Raw genomic sequence first — 6,520 nt, 5'->3', positions numbered from 1 at the left:
GATCTTCAAGTTGTTCTTGATGATTTCTTTGTTTTGATCTTTGAATTCTATTGACTTGAGTGTTTTGTTATATGCATTCTCATCTTGTTAGTGTCAATGGTATACAAACTGCTAAGTTTGGTGTCTTGCATGCATTATTATTTGATTTTAGTTGCATTTTAATTATTCCTTATTATTAAAAATCCAAAAATATTTTTTATTTGTGCCTTTTCAAGTCAATAATACAGAGAATTGAAGATTCAGAACATACTGCAGAGGAATCACACAGAAAAAGCTGGGCATTCAAAAATGCCCAGTGAAGAAGACAGACTGGCGTTTAAACGCCAGCCAGGGTGCCTGGCTGGGCGTTTAACGCCCAAAAGGGTGTAGTTTTGGGCGTTAAACGCCAGAATGTGCACCATTCTGGGCGTTTAACGCCAGGATGGCAAAGGGGGAAGATTTTGTTTTCAAAATCAATTTTTTTCAAGTTTTCAAAGTTTTTCAAAATCAAATCTTTTTCAAATCATATCTTTTCAATCAAATGTTTTCAAAATCAATTTCTTTCCTTTTTCAAAGATACTTACTAACAATTAATGATTTGATTGAACATTTTTTGCCTTTTCTGTTGAGGAAGGTTTTATGTTTGAATCATATCTTTTCTTGTTAGGCAAGTCATTAATTTTTAAAATCATATCTTTTCAAATTGTTTTCAAATCATATCTTTTAAAATTGTTTTCAAATCATATCTTTTTAATCACATCTTTTTCAAAATAAGTTTTCAATCAAATCTTTTTAATTTCTAATTTCAAAATCTTTTTCAAAAATCAATTGATTCTTTTTCTATTCTTAGTTTTTGAGAATCAATTAGTGTTTTTCAAAATATTTTCAAAATCTTTTACCAAATTTTCGAAAATTACTTCCTTTCTTCTCACATCCTTCTAATTATGGACTAACACTATCCCTTAATGCAAAATTCGAACTCCATCTTCTTTGATAAGTTCGAATTTTCTACCTCTGTCTTCCATTTCTCTTCCTCTGACACCTCAAGGAATCTCTATACTGTGACATAGAGGATTCCACATTTTCTTGTTCTCTTCTCTTTCTTATGAGCAGAAGCAAGGACAAAGGCATTCTTGTTGAAACTGATCCTGAACCTGAAAGGACCTTGAAGAGGAAGCTCAGAGAAGCCAAAGCACAACTCTCTTTAGAGCACCTAACCGAATTCTTCAAAGAAGAAGAACACATGGCAGCCGAAAACAACAACAATGCCAACAATGCAAGGAAGGTGCTGGGTGACTTTACTGCACCTACTCCCGATTTCTATGGGAGAAGCATCTCTATCCCTGCCATTGGAGCAAACAACTTTGAGCTTAAGCCTCAATTAGTTTCTCTAATGCAACAGAATTGCAAGTTCCATGGACTTCCATTGGAAGATCCTCATCAGTTCTTAGCTGAATTCTTGCAAATCTGTGACACAGTCAAGACTAATGGGGTTGACCCTGAGGTCTACAGACTGATGCTATTCCCTTTTGCTGTAAGAGACAGAGCTAGAACATGGTTGGACTCTCAACCTAAAGAAAGCCTGGACTCTTGGGAAAAGCTAGTCAATGCCTTCTTGGCAAAGTTCTTTCCACCTCAAAAATTGAGTAAGCTTAGAGTGGAAGTCCAAACCTTCAGACAGAAGGAAGGAGAATCCCTCTATGAAGCTTGGGAAAGATACAAACAATTGATCAGAAAGTGTCCCACTGATATGCTTTCTGAATGGAGCATCATAGGTATTTTCTATGATGGTCTCTCTGAACTGTCCAAGATGTCCTTGGATAGCTCTTCTGGAGGATCTCTTCATCTGAAGAAGACGCCTACTGAAGCTCAAGAACTGATTGAAATGGTTGCAAATAACCAATTCATGTACACTTCTGAAAGAAATCCTGTGAACAATGGGACTAGTCAGAAGAAAGGAGTTCTTGAGATTGACACTCTGAATGCCATATTGGCTCAGAATAAAATATTGACTCAACAAGTCAATATGATTTCTCAAAGTCTGTCTGGGATGCAAAATGCACCAAGCAGTACTAAGGAAGCTTCATCTGAGGAAGAAGCTTATGATCCTGAGAACCCTTCAATAGAAGAGGTGAATTACATGGGAGAACCCTATGGAAACGCCTACAATCCTTCATGGAGGAATCATCCAAATCTTTCATGGAAGGATCAACAGAGACCCCAACAAGGTTTCAACAATAATAATGGTGGAAGGAACAGGTTTAGCAATAGCAAGCCTTTTCCATCATCTTCTCAGCAACAGACAGAGAGTTCTAAGCAGAATACCTCTGACTTAGCAACTATGGTCTCTGATCTGATCAAAACCACTCAAAGTTTTATGACTGAAACTAGGTCCTCCATCAGAAATCTGGAAGGACAAGTGGGTCAGCTGAGCAAGAAAATTACTGAACTCCCTCCAAGTACTCTTCCAAGCAATACAGAAGAAAATCCAAAAGGAGAGTGCAAAGCCATTAACATGGCCGAATTCTGGGAGGAAGAAGAGGCAGTGAACGCCACTGAGGAAGGCCTCACTGGGCGTCCACTGACCTCCAATGAGTTCCCCAATGAGGAACCTTGGGAATCTGAGGCTCAAGATGAGACCATAGAGATTCCATTGGACTTACTTCTGCCATTCATGAGCTCTGATGAGTATTCTTCTTCTGAAGAGGATGAGTATGTCACTGAAGAGCAAGTTGCTAAATACCTTGGAGCAATCATGAAGCTAAATGACAAGTTATTTGGAAATGAGACTTGGGAGGATGAACCCCCTTTGCTCACCAAAGAACTGGATAACTTGTCTAGGCAGCAATTGCCTCAAAAGAGGCAGGACCCTGGGAAGTTTTCTATACCTTGTACCATAGGCACCATGACCTTCAAGAAGGCCTTGTGTGACTTAGGATCGAGCGTAAACCTCATGCCCCTCTCTGTAATGGAGAAATTAGGGATCTTTGAGGTGCAAGCTGCAAAAATCTCACTAGAGATGGCAGACAACTCAAGAAGACAAGCCTATGGACTTGTAGAGGATGTTCTGGTAAAAGTTGAAGACCATTACATCCCTACTGATTTCATAGTCCTAGAGACTGGGAAGTGCATGGATGAATCCATCATCCTTGGCAGACCCTTCCTAGCCACAGCAAAGGCTGTGATTGATGTTGATAGAGGAGAGTTGATCATTCAAGTGAATGAAGAATCCTTGGTGTTTAAGACCCAAGGATATCCCTCTGTCATCATGGAAAGGAAGCTTGAAGAGCTTCTCTCAACTCAGAGTCAAACAGAGCCCCCACAGTCAAACTCTAAGTTTGGTGATGGGAGGCCACAACCAAACTCTAAGTTTGGTGTTGAACCCCCACATTCAAACTCTAAGTTTGGTGTTGGGAGGTCCCAACATTGCTCTGATCTTTTGTGAGGCTCCATGAGAGTCCTCTGTCAAGCTAATGACATTAAAGAAGCGCTTGTTGGGAGGCAACCCAATGTTTTATAGTTAACTATTTTCTTTGTTATTTTATCTTTTTTGTAGGTTGATGATCATAAGAAGTCACAAAATCCATGAAAAAAGCAAAAACAGAATGAAAAATAGGAAGAAAAACAGCACACCCTGGAGGAAGAACTCACTGGCGTTTAAACGCCAGTGAGGCTAGCAGTTGGGCGTTTAATGCCCAGTCTGGCACCATTCTGGGCGTTTAACGCCAGAAAAGGGCACCAGACTGGCGTTAAACGCCAGGAAGGGGCAAGAACCTGGCGTTAAACGCCAGAAAGGGGCACCAGCCCGGCGTTTAACGCCAGAATTAGCTCAAAACGTGTTTTTGAGTGCCATTTGGTGCAGGGATGACTTTTCCTTGACACCTAAGGATCTGTGGACCCCACAGGATCCCCACCAACCCCACCACCCTCTCTCTTCTTCACCCATTCACCAATCACCTCAACACCCATATATAAACCCTTCTTCACCCCTTCATCTTCACACAACCTAAACACCACTTCTCCCCTTCTCTTTGGCCGAACACAAAGCCATTCCCTTCTTCCTCATTCCTTCTACTTCTACTCTCTTCTTTCTACTTTTGCTCGAGGACGAGCAAACCTTTTAAGTTTGGTGTGGTAAAAGCATTGCTTTTTGCTTTTCCATAACCATTTATGGCATCCAAAGCCGGTTCAACTGAGAAGGCATGACGTCAAGCCCATCACTAAGAAAAAAAAGATGGAGCAAACAAGAGACCCCCCTCATCATGAGATCCCTGAGATACCTCAAGGGATGCACTTTCCTCCACAAGACTATTGGGAGCAACTAAACACCTCCCTAGGAGAATTGCGTTCCAACATGGGACAACTAAGGGTGGAGCATCAAGAACACTCCATCATCCTTTCAGTGAGATTAAGAGAAGATCAAAGAATCATGAGGGAGGAGCAACAAAGACAAGGAAGAGACATTGAGGAGCTCAAGCACTCCATAGGACCTTCAAGAGGAAGAAAGAGCCGCTATCACTAAGGTGGACCCGTTCTTTGATTTCCTTGTTCTTTATTCTTCTGTTTTTCGAATTTTATGCTTATGTTTGTCCATGTTTGTGTCTTATGATCATTAGTGTCTTAGTATCAATGCCTTAAAGTTATGAATGTCCTATGAATCCATCACCTTTCTTAAAAGAAAACTGTTTTTATCACAAAAGAACAAGAAGTACAGGATTTCAAATTCATCTTTAAAACTAGCTTAATTAGTTTGATGTGGTGACAACACTTTTTGTTTTCTGAATGTATGCTTGAACAGTGCATATATCTTTTGAATTTGTTGTTCATGAATGTTAAAATTGTTGGCTCTTGAAAGAATGATGAAAAAGGAAACATGTTACTGAGGATCTGAAAAATCATAAAAATGATTCTTGAAGCAAGAAAAAGCAGTGAATACAAAAAAAAAAGAGAGAGAGAGAAAAACGAAAAAAAAAGGAGAGAAAGAAAAAGAAAAAGAAAAAGAAAAAAAATAAAGTTGTGATCCAAGGCAAAAAGAGTGTGCTTAAGAACCCTGGACACCTCTAATTGGGGACTTTAGCAAAGCTGAGTCACAATCTGAAAAGGTTCACCCAATTATGTGTCTGTGGCATGTATGTATCCGGTGGTAATACTGGAAAACAGAGTGCTTTGGGCCACGGCCAAGACTCAATAAGTAGCTGTGTTCAAGAATCATCATACTTAACTAAGAGAATCAATAACACTATCTGGATTCTGAGTTCCTAAAGAAGCCAATCATTCTGAATTTCAAAGGATAAAGTGAGATGCCAAAACTGTTCGGAGGCAAAAAGCTACTAGTCCCGCTCATCTAATTTGGAGCTAAGTTTCATTGATAATTTGGAGTCTATAGTATATTCTCTTCTTTTTATCTTATTTGATTTTCAGTTGCTTGAGGACAAGCAACAATTTAAGTTTGGTGTTGTGATGAGCGGATAATTTATACACTTTTTGGCATTGTTTTTAGTATGTTTTTAGTATCTTTTAGTTAGTTTTTATTATATTTTTATTAGTTTTTAGTTAAAATTCACTTTTCTGGACTTTACTATGAGTTTGTGTGTTTTTCTGTGATTTCAGGTATTTTCTGGCTGAAATTGAGGGACCTGAGCAAAAATCTGATTCTGAGACCAAAAAGGACTGCAGATGCTGTTGGATTCTGACCTCCCTGCACTCGAAGTGGATTTTCTGGAGCTACAGAAGCCCAATTGGCGCGCTCTCAACGGCTTTGGAAAGTAGACATCCTGGGCTTTCCAGCAATATATGATAGTCCATACTTTGCCCAAGATTTGATGGCCCAAACCGGCGTTCAAAGTCACCTCAGGAAATCCCAGCGTTAAACGCTGGAACTGGCACCCAAATGGGAGTTAAACGCCCAAACTGGCACTAAAGCTGGCGTTTAACTCCAAGAAGAGTCTCTGCACGAAAAATGCTTCATTGCTCAGCCTAAGCACACACCAAGTGGGCCCGGAAGTGGATTTTTATGTCATTTACTCATTTCTGTACACCTTAGGTTACTAGTTTTCTATAAGTAGGACCTTTGACTATTGTATTAGAGGTCTTTGGATCTTTAGGTCTTTGGATCTATATATCTTTTGATCACTTTAGATCTCTAGATCACTGGGAGGCTGGCCATTCGGCCATGCCTAGACCTTATGCTTATGTATTTTCAACGGTGGAGCTTCTACACACCATAGATTAAGGTGTGGAGCTCTGCTGTACCTCGAGTATTAATGCAATTACTATTGTTCTTCCATTCAATTCCTCTTGTTCTTGTTCCAAGATATCACTTGTTCTTCAACTTGATGAAGGTGATGATTGACGCCCATCACTATTCTCACTCATGAACAAAGTGACTGACAACCACTCTTGTTCTACAAGCATTTGAGGCTTGGTGAATATCTCTTGGATTCCTGATTGCACGATGCATGGTTGATCGCCTGACAACCGAGTGCTCGCCTGACAAACGAGCCAGCCATTCCGTGAAGTCAGAATCTTCGTGGTATAGGCA

At 39.9% G+C, this 6,520-nt stretch overlaps 1 non-coding gene across 1 annotated transcript; it reads right to left on the bottom strand.

Moving 5' to 3' along the window:
• Positions 1 to 1,627: 1,627 nt before the first annotated feature.
• On the bottom strand, positions 1,628 to 1,735 carry LOC112793472 (small nucleolar RNA R71). Its single transcript, XR_003198161.1, has one exon. It is a non-coding gene; the product is annotated as a small nucleolar RNA R71 (small nucleolar RNA).
• Between the last annotated feature and the right edge of the window lie 4,785 nt (positions 1,736 to 6,520).

This window comes from Arachis hypogaea, chromosome 3 (assembly GCF_003086295.3).
Source record: "Arachis hypogaea cultivar Tifrunner chromosome 3, arahy.Tifrunner.gnm2.J5K5, whole genome shotgun sequence".
In the NCBI taxonomy this organism is placed as follows: Eukaryota; Viridiplantae; Streptophyta; class Magnoliopsida; order Fabales; family Fabaceae; genus Arachis; species Arachis hypogaea.
The sequence above is the reverse complement of the archived record's forward strand: the minus strand, read 5'-3'. Positions and strand labels throughout refer to the sequence as shown.